At 39.7% G+C, this 23787-nt stretch overlaps 1 protein-coding gene across 3 annotated transcripts in view; it reads left to right on the plus strand.

Moving 5' to 3' along the window:
- Nucleotides 1–23787, plus strand: part of HTR1E (5-hydroxytryptamine receptor 1E) — a 94344-nt gene that overhangs the window by 9396 nt on the left and 61161 nt on the right. Inside the window, exon 1 of one of the 3 annotated variants that reach the window (XM_038554664.1) lies at nucleotides 1669–1894. The exons of the other annotated variants lie outside the window; for them this stretch is intronic. The gene's annotated coding sequence lies outside the window, so the exon portion shown is untranslated. Of the gene's footprint in view, nucleotides 1–1668; nucleotides 1895–23787 lie in introns of those variants that run through there. 3 annotated transcript variants of the gene reach the window in all.

Genomic DNA, 23787 nt, shown 5'->3' on the forward strand with positions numbered 1-23787 from the left:
ATGAGGTTCTTTTTTAAAATCGGGAAATATTCTTGTTCTATTTGTTTTTACATAAGAGCTCTATCATCAAACATATTTCAAACTGATGTCTTGGAAGTCCTATCTTTCTTTGGTAGGAAAATACCCTTCCATCCCATCCTCCTGTTTGGCTTTAGTCCACTGAAGCCTTTTCTCTTGGTGTATTAGGATTAACAGAAGCAAATCACAATTCGAGACTAGAGTTTACCAACCTTCCTTTCTCTTCTTCAGTGAAATTCCCCTTCACACCACCACCCAGCCCTTGCTGATACTGAGAGGCACTTCAGAAGGCAGGAAGAAGGGCATGCATGCTTGCTTTCTGAATTGAAGAAGACGGATTTCATTTGTTTTCGAACAGCCAAGCTACCAAAAAATTAAATCAAATCAAATAAAGCCTTTTCAATTCAGCAGTAAAATCACACACTAGAAAGGGAAGTGTGAGACAGGTATTTTGGAGAACTATGTAGGTTGTCTAGAGGTTCCAAAGTCCTTTCAACTTGTATCAGGCTATTTACAGATCATGTAGTCTGCATAGGATTTGCTATTCTATTTTTGTAAGTCCCCACCTCTCCCATCTGCCAGGGTGGTAGTTCAAACAATCTGATTGTGTTTCTCCCAAAATATCAGGGAATCAATCTACATAAAGCTTCAAGGTTTCAGAGCTACCCAAGTTCCCCTCCGGACAGTAACCTACTAGCCCCCAGGAAGCTTCTTTCCGCAGTGCCAGAATCCTATAAAGTCCCTCCCAAGTCAACTCTTCTGGCCTTGCAGCAGGTGGATACTCCTGGAACACTGCAAAGGGCCCAGAGACTTGTCAACCTGAAATCTCACCTCCAACACTTCCCCTTTTCTCCTCTGCTTTCTCCACCTCTCTGCCCCCTTCCACTTTACCCTACCCCAATGTTCCTCTACTTCTTCCTCACCCTCTTCTTCCCATCCCTCTCCCTAAAGCACCCTGTGGATGTTGACTGTAATTTTTCCAAGGCAAGATGAATAATTCACTTCCGTAGGGTTTGCCTGGAGGAGCCACAGAGACGCCAAGTCCAAATCTGCCAACTACCGTATTCCCTCTCTCCCCCCAGCCAAGCCTGGCCACAGAAGAGCGGCATGGGACCTGCCTTTCCTTGCAGTATCTGGACCCTTCTCCTCCTGGGCCGCCCCCAACAACGGGCTCTGGAAGCGGGGGCCCTGGTCCACGCCACCAAACCCATAGGCCAGGCTTATAGCATGGACAGCGCCGCCCTCTAGTGTTTGCAACCGGGAGCCCTGAGGGCGCTGCGAGCTCCAGAATTTTTCTTTTACAGCCTAACCAAGACCTGAAGCACCTCGGAGCTCCGACCCCCAAGTTCTCCTCCACAGCCACGGCCTGCATTGCACCCCGGCTCACCTTTTCGTCCCACCCACCACCACCCCCCCTCGCCGTTCAGTGTTGCCTGGGCGCTTGCAACCTGCCGGGTGATTTAGCAGACTGCCCCCTGCTCCTGCTCTGGTTCCTGCTCCTGCTCCTGCTCCTGCTCCTGCTCCTGCTCCTGCTCCTCCTCCTCCTCCTCCTCCCAGCTCTCGCTCTCGCCTCCTCTTCCAGTCGGGGCGCCCAGACTTCGCGGAGCGCAGCGCCCGCCGCCCGCAGCGCCGCAGGGCCGCCCAGGCCGCCGCGCTCCAGGCTCCTGCTGGCCGCAGCCCGGGGGCACCGGCGCGGGCAAAGGACGCTCGGGGGCCAGCACGCCCTGAGCTCAGCGGGCCCCAGAGCCCGGCGCCGCGAGAAGCCGGGCTGTGATACGGCTCCGGGACAGAAGCGAGCGCGTTCCGAGGGAGACTTCGGGAGCCAGCGGGGCGCCCCGGGTCACCCAGTGCGCCCGCTGCACGCACCGTCCACAAGGTGAGGGGCGCACGCTTCCGGGGACCACCGCGGCTTCCCTGCGCACCCCCTCCCCGGGCCCGGGGCTCAAGCGCCGGCTTGGAGAGGTTGGCGCGCTCCGGGGCGCGCAGGCGGCGGGGCTGGGGCGTGGGGAGGGAGAGCGCGGGGGTCGCGTGGGCGCGGTGCCTCCCCTTGGACCTCTAGGGAGGGGACGCGGTTCTCGGTTAGCGACCTTCACACGTGCGAAGCCGAGTGTCGACACTGCGTTTAAGAATTCTGTCCTGCCTCCTTGCCAAAGGATTTGAGGCGGCTCGAAGATGAAGGTGGGAGGGGTGCTGGGGGGGACTTGGGTGGCGATGACGCGCAGATGGGCGCGCGGCGAGGTCCGCTGGAGGACCAGGTGATCGCGAAGCCACGCCGGTTGAGAGACCTTTGATTAGGAGGGACTGTGCGGTTGCTCCAGCCCTCAGAAAGTAACGAGGTGCTTAGTCCCGATAAAGAAAATACCCAGATGGGTAGGTGATGGGGTTGACTCGTTTTTCTTAAATTACAAAATAAACCTGGAAAGTGAGAGTTGAAATGGGAAGTTTAGTTAGTATCGTTAGTGTCGCCACCCGGCAGGGCAAGGTGAGAGACTGGCCCCCCGCGTAATGGAGACGAAAGGGCATCCAGGCCAAATGGAAGGGGGTTCTGCTCCCTATCACAGGATGATGAGGCATGGTTTTGCATAGTTAAAATATGCATACTTTTGCATTTTTATTTGGGGGGCTGGGTCCAGTTTTGGATAGAACCTTATATGCAACTGAACCCTGCTTGTCCTTGAATTAGAAAGATGAGGCAGAGGGTGTCGGCATCCCAGGATGCTTCTTCCTAACCTTCCTCACTGTCCTTCCCTGACTCCTGCACCAAATCTCTCTCGGAGTCCAGGAGGGAATGATAGATGGTCAAAGAAGTTGGGGGTGGGGTGTTTTTCCCAAATACCTCAGGGTTCTCTATCATTCTTCTTTTACCCCAAGCCCCAATAGCTTATGCTCCTGTTCTGAACTTGACCTTACGCTGCCATACGTTTTTCTGTGGTTCCACATTCAGACATAGTGTGAGTGACCTTAAACGCCCACAATGGACCTATGAACCTGAGGCTTCCCTGACTTTATCGTTTACCGGGCAGGAAGCAGGGACCTGAGTCTGGTTCCCTGCGCAGCCTCTTCCATGGGGAGCATATTTGAAATACCTTTGAAATACATGCTTGAAATTCAGAGAGGAAATTATTAGCCAGCTTTTCTGCACTTGCTGGTGCACTTGTAGTCCTGCCGAATTAAATGAGATGACCCTGTCTTCAACAAATAAATGAGCGGAGGCTTTAGAGGCCCACTAAACATTAGTTAGGCAAGTGCAGAAAATCTGCCTGCCTGCCTGCCTTTCTCCTCCCTTCAGAACTTTAGCCCCTAGACTGCAGAACTGTGAAAATGAAGCAAGCCTCCCGAGTGGGACTCAGTTCAATTTCTGTACCATGTTTAAAGCAAAGTGTGTTGCTTATCTCTGAAATTGCATCGCACCTCCACAATGAACCATTTTGCTGCCTCGAGGTGGGAGAAGTACTTCTGCCCAGATATTTCATCACTAGAGAGCTATACAGAGAAACCCATTCAAATCCTGACTCATCATTGTTGATAGAATTTAACTATTATGTCATCATCACCTGATATGGGCTTTTGAAGCCCAGGGATTGCTACAGATCTCTGTATAAATTGAGACTTGTCATTAAAGAGCTGGAAAGGAGCTCAAAAAATAATGTAGCCAAAACTATCGTTCTCAGAGCATTGGTGAATGCATGCCTAAATATTCCTTTAGGTGGTAATTATTCCTTCCATAAAGATTTCCAGGGATGAAAACTTCACAGGTTATTTTTATATTAAAAAGTATTCAAATTGACCATTTATATCTACTAAACTGGCAAATTTAAAATTCCACAGGACAACATAGCAAACAGTAAACTCAAGTTTTCATATTCTCTTCTGCCTGTGGTGACCTTCCTTGGGGCATATTCCTAGCCAGGTGTTCCTCAGTATCCTCCCAGACACACCATTTCCTTGGGCACATGTTGACACATATACCACAACCTCCCTTGATACTCACCCTGATGTCACCTTGTTAGCCATTTTGGTACCTATCAAAATATTTGCTCCCCATCTCTTCTTACTGATGCCTGGTCAGCGTCAATTATGTAAATAAATATCTTTTCTTTTGAGGTAAGTAACCAATCGGGATTTCTGAGAGATAAGTATTTAGGAAGAAACAAAATCTAGGACACACTGCTAGCTCAGGTGACACCACAATATGTTCCCATTCCCTGCATTTGATGACATTATTATTGGAGAACGCAGTGAGATTACCACCAGCAGCACCTCATTCCCAACTGGCTGAAGGTCCTCTCTATCAACATATTACACCACCACCACCACCAAGATTCCAGGATTTCAGATTGAAAGCAGATCCCTTTACAGAAAACCTTAGGCCCTGACCTGATGAATTATCTTCTCATTACTCAAGCATCTGATTCCTTAGTCCTCACCTTTATACACACATCATTTTTTCATGTGTCTTTGGTCCTTCTTGGAACCTTTTCTATGCCACCCTTTAAAAGTAAAAGATCTAAAGCCAATATTTTAAATATTAGCTTTATATTTCTTCCATTTCTGATTATTTACATGAGAAAATAAGCTTGAGGCTGTTCAAGAGGTGAATTTCAACCCAATGTGGATTTATTGTTCATACCATATGCTATCAAGGCCATCTTGGGGCATCTCAGGCTGTACACTCCTTTTTTCTCCACCTCCCACATTTTTGTACATATGAAATTACATGAACATTAACGTCAGGAAAACACTGAAGATAAGTATGCTCTATGAGCAAGGAGGGAGCAGATGGATGAACAGGGAAGAGGGGGAGATGGAGCAGCAGCTCTTTAGAGTGGCTAATGACTCCCTTATTCCCTCTTTCCTGACTCATTGAGGTGAGTGAATTTACCAAACTCCATCTTCCTGGAAATGAAAAGATGTTCATCAATATTCCATCTACTTTTCATAATTTAGTATCCCTTTCCACATTTTGTGGATTAAGAAACTGAAAATCAGAATTTATAAAGATCATTTAGTCAATTTGGTATACTCCTAGATCACAACAAATTGGTAGCCTTGAGAATTCTATTTCTAATACAATTTGATTCTAATCTTGTTTTTCACTTTTAGTGCTCTCTCTCTCTCTTTCTTTTTTGTCTTGCCCACTATGGATTACCTGATTCATTATGGTCCTTATTCTAATAGATTTCATTGCTTTTATTTCATGGTTTTATTCTCCTAAAATATGCCAAATGAAAAATAACACAGCCAGAGGAAAACTTGTACAGGTTCATTGTTAGAGCACTCTCCTGTTGGTCAGTTCTCAATACATACAGTTGTAGGATTTGGAAGACAAAATCCTTTAGAAAAGCTGTAAAACCTAATTCTTCTACATCTGGATCATTTTAAACTACAAGTTGTAAGAGGAATGAGCATCTCAAGATTCTAGTTATTGGTACAGACCAGATGTAGGGTCTTTATGAAATCTGGTATGAGAAGGAAAGCGTTTTTATAGCAAGAAGATAATATTTTGAAAAAAAAAAAAAAACAATAGAAGCTTGCAGTTCTAAAACTCCCAGACCCTTCTAATGACCCCATCTACCTACAGTGCCCAAATAAAGTAAAATCAGACCCTATGAAATGTCTTTCCATAGCTGCAGCTGTTCTTTATCCCTTTATCAGATAATAGGCATGTGGTGATATTTCCAAGGGATTTGGGAACAATCTAACTTAAAACATTAAAATATGAGTTTTGTTGGGACAGCTTGTCCAAGAAAGTCACATTTGTATCAATATTTGTATTATTGGGAATTGAAGACAAGCCAGGGTGTCTTTGGGGAGCAAACTCCACCAAATGGATAATGAGATTTACAGATAATACCTCTCAAAAAGTTCAGGTGTACTACCCAAATAAGATCCAGGGTTATCATAGGTCCATTAATCTGCACTAGTGGGAGGGAAACTAACATATGATGCACTAGTGGGGGAAAACTAACATATGATGAGTGTCTGGTATGCTTCAGGAACTGCGCCAAGAACAGCACATACGTTCTTATGTATCCCTTTCAGAGAGTGGCAAAAAATCCAGATTAAGTGAAGTGAACAGACACAAAGAAAATACCTAGAGAGAAGTTTTTAGAAGTGTGCTGGTCATTGAGTGAATCCTATGAATTTGAACTTCACCTTATAGGCCCAAGGGAATTATCATAGGATTTTTAAATATAGGTATTAAGAATAATGTTCATACAGGGAAGTATACAAATCATAATTGTTAAACTCGGCAACTTTTATCAAAGTGAACATACCCATATCACTAACCACCACAAGATAAGAAATGGAACATTGCCACTACACAGGTTCCTTTCCTGTGCCCATCCATCATGACTTTACTCTTCCTAAATGTAACTACCTGCATTCCAATATCACAGACTGTTTTGAGCTTTATACCTGTATGAATTATACAGAATTATATCTTTTATGATCTGTTTCAGTGTTATATTCATGAGATTCGTTCATGTGAATGGTTATGCTAGTAATTTGTTCACTCATTGCTGTTGTTATACAGCATTGTGTTGTATGAATGCACCACAAGTTAATGATCCATTCTACTATGGATGTGCATTTCGGTTGTTTCCAGTTGTTTGTTTTGTTGTTGTTGTTGTTTTTTTGCCATGATAATGCTTTATTATGGTATTTAAAACTGTTGGCCAAAATAATTAGTTTTACTTCACTCCCACTGCACTATGGAGTGGAAAGGAATAAGCCTGGAGGAGGCAGTTATTGTGTGAGTCTAAGCCAAAGTGGTAGCAATAGACATGGAGAGAGCGAAACAAGAACATGATAAGTTAAGGCTACAGTGGAAGAAGAAAATGATAATTGCAGATATTATTAGAAAAAGTCTGTGTTTCTCCCCTGGATCCTCCCACCACGCCCCTTCCTCCTGTAAAAGCACCCCTTATGCGCCAAATTGTAACTGTTAGTCGCCTAAAAAGAAACATGAACTACTTCATGTTTCCTGAACTGTTGACCTATGAATCATTTGCTTTTCCCTTCAATTTTGTCTCACAATTACCAAAAAAAGGAGGAGATGATAATGAATCAGCTAAAACTTTGTCTTACCTTTTAGACTACAAGACAGAATTTAAGACAAGAGAATGGAAATAAATGAAATAGAATGTAGATGGGCTTAGTCTTGTTCTGGTTGGTTCAAGAGGACAGATTTAGTTTAAAAAAATGTGCAGAAAAGCTGATTCCAGCACTTCATGGAAGAACTGTCTAATCCTATCTCAAACAGAATGTCTGTGAGGTATGCACTCTGCAGCTCTGGGAAGTACTGTATGTTTTGGTACATGTCGCAGGTTGGGTTCTCTATGCTGTAAGAAAAACATAGTCTTAGATGAGGTTTATTGTGCATGATGTTGATTAGGGAATACCCTTGGGAACCACACTGAAGGAAGAGAAGGAATCAGGATTGGACTGACAGAGAAACTGAGCTGCAGCATAGACCCAACAACAGCCTCAGCCAACTCCATGGGGAGTCTGAGCTAAAATGATCCATCAGAGTTGTCCCAACCTAGGCCAACCCCTTCCTCCACCAGGCACTGAGTGTGAGCTGCCCCAGGAAGAGTGCTGTCTTGGGAGGGACAACTCTCTAGAAGCCAAGGACATCCAAAGGGGGATGAAAGCTATCCTGACCCAATCTCAGCAGCTGGTTACAAGATTTTTCTTGAAAGAGGGATCTGGGCAGTATGTCTCTGTGTCCATCTTAGGACATCTTTTTATTTGGACTTCAACTATGGGGGATTAAACTGGACAACCTTTCAAATGCCTTCCAACTCTGAGATCTGCATTTACTTATTTCATTAGACTTTCCAGCCTCCTTTGAGGTTTTCGTTTACTTATTTCATACATCCAGGTTTCTAAGCCACTGAAGAGTTTACAAACTGTTGTAGATAATTTGCCATTTCACCTTTAATCTCTCCTCCCTCCCATTTCAGCAAATAAACATATCACTTGAACCACTGAAAGAGGAAGGAAGGCAAGAATTCCTATGAACATATGTGATCCCTTGATGCAGAACTTCCCACAAGAAGGGAGAAAGGGCAGACTACCAGCTGTCTTTGGAAGGAGCTTTTTAAATAATCATAAAGGTGTGTGTGTGTGTGTGTGTGTGTGTGTGTAATGCTTGAAACAGACTTTGCCTTTGCCATAACTGCTCCTTTTATGATTGGACCTGCGCGACAGCTGAAATAGAAGAACTCTTATCAAAAACCTCTCCTTAATATCTCTGCGTATTCAATTAAGTAACATAGTACCCTACAAAGGGATTTTATGCTGTACACTTTTGACAAGAAGCTGGCTGAAACTTGGCAGCTTGAAGAACCTCTCAGAAGAGATTCTACTGGGGAAACCCCTGCTCTCACATCAGACACAGCAATTTCTGAGCTGGAGATGCTGCCTCTGACCTAATAATTCATTGCATCTTTACCTTCAATCCTGGGGCTGCTGCTCCCAGCTTTACCACAACTGTATTTAGTAAACTGCTACCAAGAGCCACTCCACAAAATTTCTATGGCCCAGAAAGGACAAAATTACACTGTTTTCTGCATCCATCCCAGCTCCACTCCTGAGTACTATTTTGTTTTTTCTCTCACAGTTTAGTCACCTTTCAGAAATAGTTTTTGTATCTGCAAAAGCATCATTATGAAAGAAACAAAATCTTTTAAGAAAATATCACTAGTTTTTTGGCCTTTGTTTTATTGATATTGTGTAGAGTTCTTATTCTAATTCTGCAGTTTGCTTCTGTTGATTGTAATCTGATGTTCTCCCCTCACTGTCCTTATCACCTAAAGTAATTCTTTGATTGCTCTGTATTTCAGTTGTGCCATGTCTAAGATGTGAATGACAATTCCTGCCTTATAGACCTACTGTGAGGAGTAAAGAAAAGGTAGTACAACATAAGCCATGAAGAATGATAGGCAGTATTACAATTATCATTATTATTCTTCTGTGGGGTGTTGTGTAAATAATCCTGACCTAAACTGAGGTGAAGAATGTGGTCCTGGCCTTGGAGAAAATAAAGAGAGATGAGTCCAGGCCATGTTCCACTGCGCTGAACCCTTTTGGCAAGATTTTTTTCCCTTTAAATTACTAAACATTGCTTCAAATCAGATATAAGCCCCAGACAATGCTATGCCTGCTATTTTCTCCAACCACTGAATCTCCATACCCTGAATCCACTCACAAATACCTTCTTTATACATGCAGGACAAGATACTGAACCCAGTATGTGACTTTGGTGTTCCTATTTGCAATTGGTCTGCACCTGGAAAGTCATGATTTCTGCACACTCTATCATGGTGCCTCTCAAATCACCTGGAAATCATGTTAAACCTTATGTTCATGGTCCCACCTCAAAGTTATTAATCATCATGGTAGGATGAGGCCAAGAATTTAAACTTCTCACAAAAATCCCACGTGATAGTGATGCTGCTCACAAGCAAACAACACTTTGTATAGTGGGAGATCTATGGGAGTGAGCAAGACCACAAAACTAAATGTTTTTGTCACAGCTAAAGAAACATAAAAATATGTGAAGGAACTTACTCTCAAAGAACTACAGACCTGATGAGAAACATGTCATCTTTAAACAAGAAAACATGTTGCTGTCATGTTGCAGGTATTTTTTTCTTTTTTTATTGAAGTTCAATTTGCCAACATATAGATGTTGCAAGTATTTTATTACTACAGTCCTCTTTATGGGAGAGGCAAACTGCCTTTATAAAAATGAGCAAGAATATCACATCAACGAGACAATGGCCATCTCAAAGGATACCAAAAGTTTACAAAATTCAATACAGAGTCATAATTTTTTAAAAACTGGTAAACCAGTAAACTAAAAATAGAGATAAATTTTTAAGTTAACAAGAAATAGAAAGGAACTGTTTTTCACACTAAGAACATCTTTCTCAAACAATAGCCAACATCATGCTTATTGGTAAAACACTATACAGGTAAGACAAGGATGCCTGCTAATAGCACCACTATTTAACACTCCTCTGAATGTTCCAATCAATACAATAGAAAGAAGGAAAAGAAAAGAATTGATGTAAATTTATAATACTAGTCATGCAGTAGCTATATTATTACTTAGAGATGATATTATTATCAACTAAGAAAACACAAGTGAATAAATAAATGTCATTTAAAAGTGTGTGGAAATTCAATAAGGTGTCTAGCTATAAAATATACAAAAGCCAATAGGTTGCCTTATTAGCAACAATATAATTGTAGGAATTTGTACTAAGCTTGCAAATCACTGGGGAGAAAATAGGCTTGAGAAATGTAGAAGATTCGGTCAGAGTCCAAGAAGCATAAGAATTGAAAGCCCACCTCATCTGAAGAAGATGGAGGAAGAGGACCCTGCAGGAAAGGACTCCACATTCCAAAACTCATCCCTATGAATTCTATAATATTTATCCCTCCACAATCTCTGACAACACAATGTGATGTTGTAATTAACTCTCTCCTGTATTACTGTAAATGAACAAGAATAGTTTACTTACTTAACTAGCTTACATCTTAAAACCTCATTACATAGTACAAATTTTAAGGTTGAACTCTCATACTCAAGGAAATCTTTGTTACCTGCATGAGAATTTGGCATTTAGTAATCCATAAATCTCTCCTGCTCTATTGTCCAGTGCAATTTAAGTAAACATTCAGGTAAAGAAGAATGATTTCCTTTTTTATTATGTTTTCATTTGATCATTCTGTCCCTCTGAACCTAATTCAGTTCCTTACACAGATGCTTTTAAAACAATCAAGTATTAAATATATTCAATTAGTAATTAGCAATTTTGCAAATAAATTTACAAGATACACTCATTGGCTAGCATATTTTTAGCATGTTTTATTTCAAAGATTCTGAACGTAAAGGAATGTAATCTCCTGCTTCCTTCTGTGACATGATAAAGCCTGTTTCTAAGGCCATCTGAGAGCTTAATTTATGCCTAAGGCATTGGAAGACCAAAATATACTCACCGTAGGGTTTGGTCACTTACATGTAAATGGAGCACCTTAAAAGAAGGGATGAAAAATGACTTTAAAGGAAACAAAAGTATCAAACCTCAGAAGACTTGATTAGTTTTTCAGCTTGGAAGCAGAAGCAATGTTCCCATGATACAGATGGAGCAATTTTCTCCGGCATATCCATGGCAATTTATGCCTTCATACCAAAAGATGGCCAACCAGGTCCCACTGACTTTTGGATAATCTCTCACATTGCCTCAATTGTACTAAATGCCTCTTTCACAGGCATATATAACATTGGTATGCATTTAATTAATAATTAAATGATTGTAAAATTGTTATTATGATAGCTACACTTTACTATTATAATATTAAAATATGTAGTATTTGCAGCATATGGTTTGTTTAATTAAAAAATGAGTATGAGTCTAAGAATGAGAAGGATGGAGCAGATACTTAGAGTCAGAAGATCTGGGTGAGTGTCCCAGCCTCCTGGGACACCATTTGTCATCAGTGCAATAGGACAATACCTGCCCTGCCTCCCTAGCCTCCTTTTAGGGAAGTTTCTCAAATCAAGTGTGCTGTTGGAATTCATCCTTTATATCATTACTGTGTTAAGTCAAACTGCATCTTGTCTTACTCCTAGGGCACAAGTTCTAGTGTCCAATGAGCCAGGAGCTCTGCCACTTAGTAACCACTCACTTTTGGAAAAATTTCTTCACCTCTCTAAACCTTCATTTCCTCATTTGTTAGACAGGGCTGGCATAAGAATACTATCTCATACGGCTACTGTGAGAATTTAAAATATGTATTAGTCATCTATTACTGCATAACAAATTTCCCCAAAACCTAATGGATTAATACAACAGACTTTTTCTCTCACAGTTTATGTGGGTTGGGAATAAACTGGCTGGATCCACTGGCTCAGGTTTCTCACAAAGCTGCAATCAAGGTGTCAAACAGGACTGCAAACATCACAAGACTCAACTAGAGGAAGATATGCCTTCAAACTCACTCATGTAGCTATTGACAAGCCTCAGATCCTAGGTGGCTGTTACCTGGAGACTTCAGTTCATTGCCACATGCACCTCTCTAAAAGGCTATTATCAATAGGGCTTGCTTCTACCAGATGTTGCAGCTTGCTTTCTCCAGAGCCAGGGCTGAAAGCATGAGATTCCAAAATGGAAGGCACAGCCTTTTTGTAACAATTTCAGACGTGTCATCCCATCACTTCTGCTATATTTCATTCTCTAGACACCAGTCACTAGTGCCAACCCATACTCAAGGAGAAGGAGTTACATAAGGGCAGGAAATATCAGGAGGAACAGATCATTAAAGCTGCTTACCACAATATGATAATACAGTAAAAGCTGTTTGATAAGGGCTCAATTCAGTATCAGCTGCTATGACTACCTCAGTACTCCTCTTAGACTGAAATTAGACTATGTAAAAGAATTTGTAAAATATAAAGATCAATGCAAAATCAAGATTTTGTTAGGTGTTTCTAATTTTTGTTTGGTTAGTTAATATACAATGTAATATTAATTTCAGTATACAATACAGTGATTCAATACTTCCTTACAACATCAGTGCTCATTACAAGTGCACTCCTTAATCCTCACCACCTACTTAATCCACTCCCTCACCCACCTCCCCTCTGGTAACCATCACTTTGCTCTCTATAGCTCAGATTGTTTCTTCATCTCTCTCTCTCTCTCTCTTTTTTTCCCCTTTGCTCATTTGTTTTGTTTCTTAAATTCTACATATGAGTAAAATCATATGGTATTTGTCTGCCTCTGACTGACTTATTTCATTTAGCATAATACTCTCTAGCTCAAAAAAAAAAATACTCTCTAGCTCCATCCATGTCTTTGCAATAGCAAGATTTATTTCTTTTTTTATAACTAAGTAATCTCTCTCTCTCTCTATATATATATATACACACACACATATACATATATGCATATACATATATATATATTTGAAGTAGCCTTTTGGTTAGGTTTATTCCTCGGTGTCTTATTGCTTTTGATGCAATTGTAAATGGGATTGATTCCTTATTTTCTCTTTCAGCTGCATCTAAATAAAAAGCAAAGGAGACAATCAAATGTATAGAAATTTATAGAAATAATCATTCAAGCTACAGCTTGAATTTTCTGATATTATATCAAAACTAAATAGTCTAGTGAAAGACCTGTACTTTTAAAACTATAAAACATTGATGAAAGAAATTAAAGATGACACAAAGAAATGGAAAAACATTCCATGCTTATGGATTGGAAGAAAAAAATATTCTTAAAATGTCTATACTACCCAAAGCAATCTACACATTTAACGCAATCTCTGTCAAAATACAAATAGTGTTTTCACAGAGCTAGAACAAATAATCCTAAAATTTGTGTGGAACCACAAAAGACCCCAAATAGCCAAAACAACCTTTAAAAAGAAAAGCAAAGCTGGAGACATCACAATTTCATACCCCAAACTGCATTACAAAGCTGTAATCATCAAGACAGTATAGTGCTGGCACAAGAAATAGACGCATATGTTATTGGAACAGAATAGAAAAACCAAGAAAAGAACCCACAACTATATGGTTAATTAATCTTCAACAAAAAAAGGCAAGAATATGCAATGGAAAAAAGACAGTATCTTTGATAAATGGTGTTAGGAAAACTGGATAGCTACATGTAAAAGAATGAAACTCAAAAAAAAAAAAAAGAATGAAACTCGACCACTTTCTTATACCATATTCAAAAACAAATTCAAAATGGTATCAAAAAGACCTAAATGTGAGACCTAAAACTATAAAAATCCTAGAAGAGAACACAGGCAGTAACTTTTTTGACATCGGCCATAGCAACTTCTTTCTAAATATGTCTCTTGAGGTAAGGGGTAACAAAGGCAAAAATAAACTATTAGGATTTTATTAGTTTTATTAAAAGTAAGAACCTAGCTTCACATTGCAGGTGGTGATATAGAACTGCAAACCAAGCATTAAGATATCTGAATTCTACACCTTACTCTGTGAATGACCTTGACAAAACTATTTGTTTTATACCTTAGTTCTAAGACCAATGATAATAACAGCTTTACCAGGACAAAATGAGATAATCCATATGAAATTATGCTGAAAAGTAAAGAAATAAGGTTATGATGGTGATTGTGATGGTAGTGATGATGATGATGGTGATGATCACAATGATAAACATGCTTACATATTTCAGCAACTGCTTCTTGGTCCTCTATTGACAACTAAACTAAGAAGATGTGATTTTTATCAGTTTTGTTTTAAATGTATGTATCAAATCCAGTTAGTTTTATATGGCTTAATTTTATCTTGCTTTGCACATTAGATGTGCTGCCTTGAAAAATGGGTGCGAATAAAATTCTGGGAAACTGACCGATAATTCAAATTCACAGAGAATGTGTGCATGTATCTAGTGGAATTTTACAATGCACATGTAATATTGTGGTATAATTAATATTTTTGTAATAGAAATGATCTTTAAGTAGCTTGAATTTTCTGATATTATATCAAATGCTATAGAATTCGGCACACCTGTGTAAATATTCTTCTAGTATATAATCAAGCTTTATAGCGATTGAAAAAAGAACTCACAAAACAGCCTTTTGAAGTAGGCAAATATAACCAAACCTTTATTATCTAAAAGAGTGGGGTTTTTTTTCATTTTTTTAACCCTTTATTTTTTTATTAATTTTTTAAATAATAAATTTATTTTTTATTGGTGTTCAATTTACCAACATACAGAATAACACCCAGTGCTCATCCCTTCAAGTGCCCCCCACAGTGCCCGTCACCCATTCACCCCCACACCCCACCCTCCTCCCCTTCCATCACCCCTAGTTCGTTTCCCAGAGTTAGGAGTCTTTATGTTCTGTCTCCCTTTCTGATATTTCCCACACATTTCTTCTCCCTTCCCTTATATTCCCTTTCACTATTATTTATATTCCCCAAATGAATGAGAACATATAATGTTTGTCCTTCTCCGATTGACTTACCTCACTGAGCATAATACCCTCCAGTTCCATCCACGTTGAAGCAAATGGTGGGTATTTGTCATTTCTAATGGCTGAGTAATATTCCATTGTATACATAAACCACATCTTCTTTATCCATTCATCTTTCGATGGACACCGAGGCTCCTTCCACAGTTTGGCTATTGTGGACATTGCTGCTAGAAACATCGGGGTGCAGGTGTCCCGGCGTTTCATTGCATCTGAATCTTTGGGGTAAATCCCCAACAGTGCAATTGCTGGGTCGTAGGGCAGGTCTATTTTTAACTCTTTGAGGAACCTCCACACAGTTTTCCAGAGTGGCTGCACCAGTTCACATTCCCACCAACAGTGCAGGAGGGTTCCCTTTTCTCCACATCCTCTCCAACATTTGTGGTTTCCTGCCTTGTTAATTTGCCCCATTCTCACTGGTGTGAGTTGGTATCTCATTGTGGTTTTGATTTGTATTTCCCTGATGGCAAGTGATGCAGAGCATTTTCTCATGTGCATGTTGGCCATGTCTATGTCTTCGTCTGTGAGATTTCTGTTCATGTCTTTTGCCCATTTCATGATTGGATTGTTTGTTTCTTTGGTGTTGAGTTTAAGAAGTTCTTTACAGATCTTGGATACTAGCCCTTTATCTGATAGGTCATTTGCAAATATCTTCTCCCATTCTGTAGGTTGTCTTTTAGTTTTGTTGACTGTATCCTTTGCTGTGCAAAAGCTTCTTATCTTGATGAAGTCCCAATAGTTCATTTTTGCTTTTGTTTCCTTTGCATTCGTGGATGAATCTTGTAAGAAGTTACTGTGGCCGAGTTTAAAAAGGGTGTTGCCTGTGTTCCCCTCTAGGATTTTGATGGAATCTTGTCTCACATTTAGATCTTTCATCCATTTTGAGTTTATCTTTGTCTATGGTGAAAGAGAGTGGTCTACTTTCATTCTTCTGCATGTGGATGTCCAATTTTCCCAGCACCATTTATTGAACAGACTGTCTTTCTTCCAATGGATAGTCTTTCCTCCTTTATCGAATATTAGATGACCATAAAGTTGATGGTCCACTTCTGGGTTCTCTATTCTGTTCCATTGATCTATGTGTCTGTTTTTGTGCCAGTACCACACTGTCTTGATGACCACAGCTTTGTAGTACAACCTGAAATCTGGCATTGTGATGCCCCCAGATATGGTTTTCTTTTTTAAAATTCCCCTGGCTATTCGGGGTCTTTTCTGATTCCACACAAATCTTAAAATAATTTGTTCTAACTCTCTGAAGAAAGTCCATGGTATTTTGATAGGGATTGCATTAAACAGTGTACATTGCCCTGGGTAACATTGACATTTTCACAATATTAATTCTGCCAATCCATGAGCATGGAATATTTTTCCATCTCTTTGTGTCTTCCTCAATTTATTTCAGAAGCGTTCTATAGTTTTTAGGGTATAGATCTTTTACCTCTTTGGTTAGGTTTATTCCTAGGTATCTTATGCTTTTGGGTGCAATTGTAAATGGGATTGACTCCTTAATTTCCCTTTCTTCAGTCTCATTGTTAGTGTATAGAAATGCCATTGATTTCTGGGCATTGATTTTGTATCCTGCCACGCTACCAAATTGCTGTATGAGTTCTAGCAATCTTGGGGTGGAGGCTTTTGGGTTTCTATGTAGAGTATCATGTCATCGGTGAAGAGGGAGAGTTTGACTTCTTCTTTGCCAATTTGAATGCCTTTTATTTCTAAAAGAGTGTTTTATGTTTGATTCTTGTGCTACCTACATTTCTTCTTTCATTGTACAGTGACACAAATTTAGCAGGTACAAAACAAGTAAGGGTTCAGCCAACTCAATTTAAGGGGTTATTTTTCCCTTTGCTTAAAAATGTATTACATATTCATTGTAGAAAATATGGAGATACAGAAAAGTATACAGAAGAGAATTTAAGGTACTTCTAGTCCAACTAGCAAGAGATTTTCACTATTGATTTCTGCCTCTGGTGCTTTTCCTCTATATGGATAGAAATTTTTTAAATAAAATTAGAAACATACTATGTTTATATCTACATTTTTCCAATTAACATTATATCTTTGATGCCTTCACATGTAATTAAATATTCATTTAAAACATCACTTCTAGTAAGTATGTAACATTCTACCATATTGATATACCATAAGATTTTACCAGCCATTGCTACTGGACTTCTGGGTTGTCACCAGTTTGTTGGGTTTTTTTTTAACATTTTATGTCAGAGTATAAAAGAAAATTTTATATAGACTTTGTTCTATATGATTCTGGTTATTTAATAAAAGTTCTATAGCAAAAGATTCCTTAAAGTCATTAGGAGGAAATAAGGTTTGATAATTTAAGTGTGGATAGGATTTATATAAACTCCATGGTCTTCTCTTACCCCTCCCTGCCCATTCCTCTTTGGTAGAAATTTGTAGGCTATATTGCTGGAAAATGCCAAAGGAACAGTCTAATTGTAGTAGCCAACTGTCATATTTTTGCCCACCCAACATCCATCCCCCTCCTCTGGGAATAGTGGCCTGATTTTCCTTGAGGAACCACATCTCCTCATTCCCAATTCATATGGATTAGGTCAAATTGAATGTACCCTTTGCTCCAAAAATTACAGGTGACCTAGACCAATCACAATATCTTGTTCTCCGGGCCACTGTGATTAGTTCAGGTATGGCCCATGATTCAGAACAAACAAATCAGAGTCAGTGAAACTCAGTACGGAGGTTTACATGTGCCATCAAGGCATTCTGTTTGTACTGGCTTTGGAAATTTGAGGATCTATGCCTGGAACTACTGGAACCCAATTTAATGAGAACCCCCTAAAGATAAAATCTTACATGGAAGAAAGAAGAAATGGAATGAGATTCTTGATTTCTACTGTGTCTGCATCCACCTGTGCCTGAGCTATGGACACTGAGGTTTCATGAGCAAATACATTCCCGTTTTTACATAAATCAATTTAAGAGGATTTCTGTTTTATGTCTTTGAAAGGATCTTCACTAATCCAGAGGTCTCACACCCTCAATTGATGAAGATGAGTTTTGGTTAAGATAGTCTAAGTATATACTTTATAACTTTATGAGTTGTGGCTAAGGCAGATTCTGGAGCTGGAGCCTAGTGCTCTCCACTGCTCACTGTGTAACTGAGGGAAAGTTACATGACCCTTCCCCCACCTCAGGTTCCCTACCTCATTCTCCAATGAAGAGAATCCTATTGCTTACCTTGGAGGATTTTCTAAGAGTTCAGTAAGCTGGTGTGTAAAAAGTGCTTAGAACAATGCCTGGTACCTCATAAGTGCTGTGTAAGCGTATGCCTGCTGCTGCTGTTGTTTTTTGGAAGCAGAAAGTGAAACACAGGGGAATAAATTTCACTCATGCAGAGATTTATCTGCCAAGCTAAAATTCAAACTTAGGTCTTCTTTCTTCTCTGCTTGGTGTGCCTTCTCAAAAGTTAACCACATCATCATCTTTATTACAGAGATTTACGCTTTAAGCTTTGACAGGGTTTCTGTCCACATATTGAGTATTTCTGTGAAAAGCATTTGAGGGAGTTCTGAAGGCTACAGAATAGGTGTATGTTACAGCAGTGACCAGACCCTAGTGTTAGGTCTATTGGTTATTATAACTTGTAACTGAATAGCTTTTATTATAATAAATCCTATTACATTTACTGTTAAGTCCATTGATTTAATTTTAAAGTTAAAATACAATCTTTTGTAATTTCTATCTAACAAGTGACTGAATAAGGAATATCTGGTACCTTTTGCAGTCTTTTTTAATTTTTTTAAATAAAGTATACCTTCCCACTAACCAGTTGGTCTTGTGGAATGTTTAAATCATTTGGCTCTCAGTCAGTAGGTTCCCATTACCTTTTGAGTGCTGGGTAAACGTGTCTCCTGGGGGAGACAGCTGGTCTCTCCTAAATGTAAATCAGATTTCACCATCTCTGGCTTGGAGAGAACATGGCATATGGCAAATGAATACACAGCTATCTGGTGAATATTTCCACCAAGAATTGGTGGAAAATACTTAAATGCAGAGTCAAGTAACACATTTTCTAAATAAGAATATTATGTTCAGGGGTGCCTAGGTGGCTCAGTTGGTAAAGCATCTGACTCTTGGTTTGGGCTCAAGTCATGATCTCAGAGTCATGAGATAGACCCCCAAATCAGGCTCCACATTGAGTGTCGAATCTGCTTGAGATTCCCTCTTCCTCCCCCTCTGCTCCTCCCACACTTGAGTAGGTGTGTTGGGTTCCCTATTTAGTTGTCTACACTGATCAAGCTAACCAGAAAATCTGTTTCTCAGTCCTTAGCTTTGTACTTCACCAACAGAGCTTTTGAAGTATTTGTGTTTTTCTTTCATAAAGAGCTCTTAAAGTTTTTTTCTTAGACTCCAAAGTAAGTAATTAATTTAAATAGCATTACTTTCAAACTAGGCTTCTGAAAGCCATCAAACATCATAATTAAATCTAAATTGGTAATTTTTTTTCCTTAAAAGATGCAACTTTTAAAACCAGTGCCATTTCCTATGTGAATCTAACTATATTGATATATGAACTCCAGGAAAAATTACCACTACAGAAAAAGACTAGAGGAATATTGGTTGTTAAGCAGATAAAACACTTTTTTAATGTTTTGTTTTACTTTTTTTACTTTTTTAATTTATTTTTTTCCTTTTTTTTTTATTGGTGTTCAATTTACCAACATACAGAATAACCCCCAGTGCCCGTCACTCAATCACTCCCACCACCCGCCCTCCTCCCCTTCTACCACCCCTAGTTCGTTTCCCAGAGTTAGCAGTCTTTACGTTCTGTCTCCCTTTCTGATATTTCCCACACATTTCTTCTCCCTTCCCTTATATTCCCTTTCACTATTATTTATATTCCCCAAATGAATAGGAACATATGTTTGTCCTTCTCCAACTGACTTACTTCACTCAGCATAATACCCTCCAGTTCCATCCACGTTGAAGCAAATGGTGGGTATTTGTCATTTCTAATAGCTGAGTAATATTCCATTGTATACATAAACCACATCTTCTTTATCCATTCATCTTTCGTTGGACACCGAGGCTCCTTCCACAGTTTGGCTATCGTGGCCATTGCTGCTATAAACATCGGGGTGCAGGTGTCCCGGCGTTTCATTGCATTTGTATCTTTGGGGTAAATCCCCAACAGTGCAATTGCTGGGTCGTAGGGCAGGTCTATTTTTAACTCTTTGAGGAACCTCCACACAGTTTTCCAGAGTGGCTGCACCAGTTCACATTCCCACCAACAGTGTAAGAGGGTTCCCTTTTCTCCGCATCCTCTCCAACATTTGTGGTTTCCTGCCTTGTTAATTTGCCCCATTCTCACTGGTGTGAGTTGGTATCTCATTGTGGTTTTGATTTGTATTTCCCTGATGGCAAGTGATGCAGGAGCATTTTCTCATGTGCTCGTTGGCCATGTCTATGTCTTCCTCTGTGAAATCTCTGTTCATGTCTTTTGCCCATTTCATGATTGGATTGTTTGTTTCTTTGGTGTTGAGTTTAAGAAATTCTTTATAGATCTTGGAAACTAGCCCTTTATCTGATATGTCATTTGCAAATATCTTCTCCCATTCTGTAGGTTGTCTTTGAGTTTTGTTGACTGTATCCTTTGCTGTGCAAAAGCTTCTTATCTTGATGAAGTCCCAATAGTTCATTTTTGCTTTTGTTTCCTTTGCATTCGTGGATGTATCTTGCAAGAAGTTACTGTGGCCGAGTTCAAAAAGGGTGTTGCCTGTGTTCTTCTCTAGGATTTTGATGGAATCTTGTCTCACATTTAGATCTTTCATCCATTTTGAGTTTATCTTTGTGTATGGTGAAAGAGAGTGGTCTAGTTTCATTCTTCTGCATGTGGATGTCCAATTTTCCCAGCACCATTTATTGAACAGACTGTCTTTCTTCCAATGGATAGTCTTTCCTCCTTTATCGAATATTAGTTGACCATAAAGTTCAGGGTCCACTTCAGGATTCTCTATTCTGTTCCACTGATCTATGTGTCTGTTTTTGTGCCAGTACCACACTGTCTTGATGACCACAGCTTTGTAGTACAACCTGAAATCTGGCATTGTGATGCCCCCAGATATGGTTTTCTTTTTTAAAATTCCCCTGGCTATTTGGGGTCTTTTCTGATTCCACACAAATCTTAAAATAATTTGTTCTAACTCTCTGAAGAAAGTCCATGGTATTTTGATAGGGATTGCATTAAAAGTGTATATTGCCCTGGGTAACATTGACATTTTCACAATATTAATTCTGCCAATCCATGAGCATGGAATATTTTTCCATCTCTTTGTGTCTTCCTCAATTTCTTTCAGAAGTGTTCTATAGTTTTGAGGGTATAGATCCTTTACATCTTTGGTTAGGTTTATTCCTAGGTGTCTTATGCTTTTCGGTGCAATTGTAAATGGGATTGACTCCTTAATTTCTCTTTCTTCAGTCTCATTGTTAGTGTATAGAAATGCCACTGATTTCTGGGCATTGATTTTGTATCCTACCATGCTGCCAAATTGCTGTATGAGTTCTAGCAATCTTGGGGTGGAGACTTTTGGGTTTTCTATGTAGAGTATCATGTCATCGGCGAAGAGGGAGAGTTTGACTTCTTCTTTGCCAATTTGAATGCCTTTAATGTCTTTTTGTTGTCTGATTGCTGAGGCTAGGACTTCCAGTACTATGTTGAACAGCAGTGGTGAGAGTGGACATCCCTGTCTTGTTCCTGATCTTAGGGGAAAGGCTCCCAGTGCTTCCCCATTGAGAATGATATTTGCTGTGGGCTTTTCATAGATGGCTTTTAAGATGTCGAGGAATGTTCCCTCTATCCCTACACTCTGAAGAGTTTTGATCAGGAATGGATGCTGTATTTTGTCAAATGCTTTCTCTGCATCCAATGAGAGGATCATATGGTTCTTGGTTTTTCTCTTGCTGATATGATGAATCACATTGATTGTTTTACGGGTGTTGAACCAGCCTTGTGTCCCAGGGATAAATCCTACTTGGTCATGGTGAATAATTTTTTTAATGTACTGTTGGATCCTATTGGCCAGTATCTTGTTGAGAATTTTTGCATCCATGTTCATCAGGGATATTGGTCTGTAATTCTCCTTTTTGGTGGGGTCTTTGTCTGGTTTTGGAATTAAGGTGATGCTGGCCTCATAGAACGAATTTGGAAGTACTCCATCTCTTTCTATCTTTCCAAACAGCTTTAGGAGGATAGGTATGGTTTCTTCTTTAAACGTTTGATAAAATTCCCCCGGGAAGCCATTTGGCCCTGGACTCTTGTGTCTTGGGAGGTTTTTGATGACTGCTTCAATTTCCTCCCTGGTTATTGGCCTGTTCAGGTTTTCTATTTCTTCCTGTTCCAGTTTTGGTAGTTTGTGGCTTTCCAGGAATGCCTCCATTTCTTCTAGATTGCCTAATTTATTGGCGTATAGCTGTTCATAATATGTTTTTAAAATCGTTTGTATTTCCTTGGTGTTGGTAGTGATCTCTCCTTTCTCATTCATGATTTTATTAATTTGAGTCTTCTCTCTCTTCTTTTTAATAAGGCTGGCTAATGGTTTATCTATCTTATTAATTCTTTCAAAGAACCAACTCCTGGTTCTGTTGATCTGTTCCACAGTTCTTCTGGTCTCGATTTCGTTGAGTTCTGCTCGAATCTTTATTAACTCCCTTCTTCTCTTGGGTGTAGGATCTATTTGCTGTTTTTTCTCTAGCTCCTTTATGTGTAAGGTTAGCTTTTGTATTTGAGTTCTTTCCAGTTTTTGAATGGATGCTTGTATTGCAATGTATTTCCCCCTTAGGACTGCTTTTGCTGCATCCCAAAGATTTTGAACGGTTGTATCTTCATTCTCATTAGTTTCCATGAATCTTTTTAATTCTTCCTTAATTTCCTGGTTGACCCTTTTATCTTTTAGCAGGATGGTCCTTAACCTCCACGTGTTTGAGGTCCTTCCAAACTTCTTGTTGTGATTTAGTTCTAATTTCAAGGCATTATGGTCTGAGAATATGCAGGGGACAATCCCAATCTTTTGGTATCGATCAGACCCGATTTGGGACCCAATATGTGGTCTATTCTGGAGAAAGTTCCATGTGTGCTTGAGAAGAATGTGTATTCAGTTGAGTTTGGATGTAAAGTTCTGTAGATATCTGTGAAATCCATCTGGTCCAGTGTATCATTTAAAGCTCTCGTTTCTTTGGAGATGTTGTGCTTAGAAGACCTATCGAGTATAGAAAGAGCTAGATTGAAGTCACCAAGTATAAGTGTATTATTATCTAAGTATTTCTTCACTTTGGTTAATAATTGATTTATATATTTGGCAGCTCCCACATTCGGGGCATATATATTGAGGATTGTTAAGTCCTCTTGTTGGATAGATCCTTTAAGTATGATATAGTGTCCCTCTTCATCTCTCACTACAGTCTTCGGGGTAAATTTTAGTTTATCTGATATAAGGATGGCTACCCCTGCTTTCTTTTGAGGACCATTCGAATGGTAAATGGTTCTCCAACCTTTTATTTTCAGGCTGTAGGTGTCCTTCTGTCTAAAATGAGTCTCTTGTAGACAGCAAATAGATGGGTCCTGCTTTTTTATCCAGTCTGAAACCCTGCGCCTTTTGTTGGGGTCATTAAGCCCGTTCACATTCAGAGTTACTATTGAGAGATATGAGTTTAGTGTCATCATGATATCTATTCAGTCTTTGTTTTTGTGGACTGTTCCAC

Source organism: Canis lupus, chromosome 12, assembly GCF_011100685.1.
Source record: "Canis lupus familiaris isolate Mischka breed German Shepherd chromosome 12, alternate assembly UU_Cfam_GSD_1.0, whole genome shotgun sequence".
Classification (NCBI taxonomy): Eukaryota; Metazoa; Chordata; class Mammalia; order Carnivora; family Canidae; genus Canis; species Canis lupus.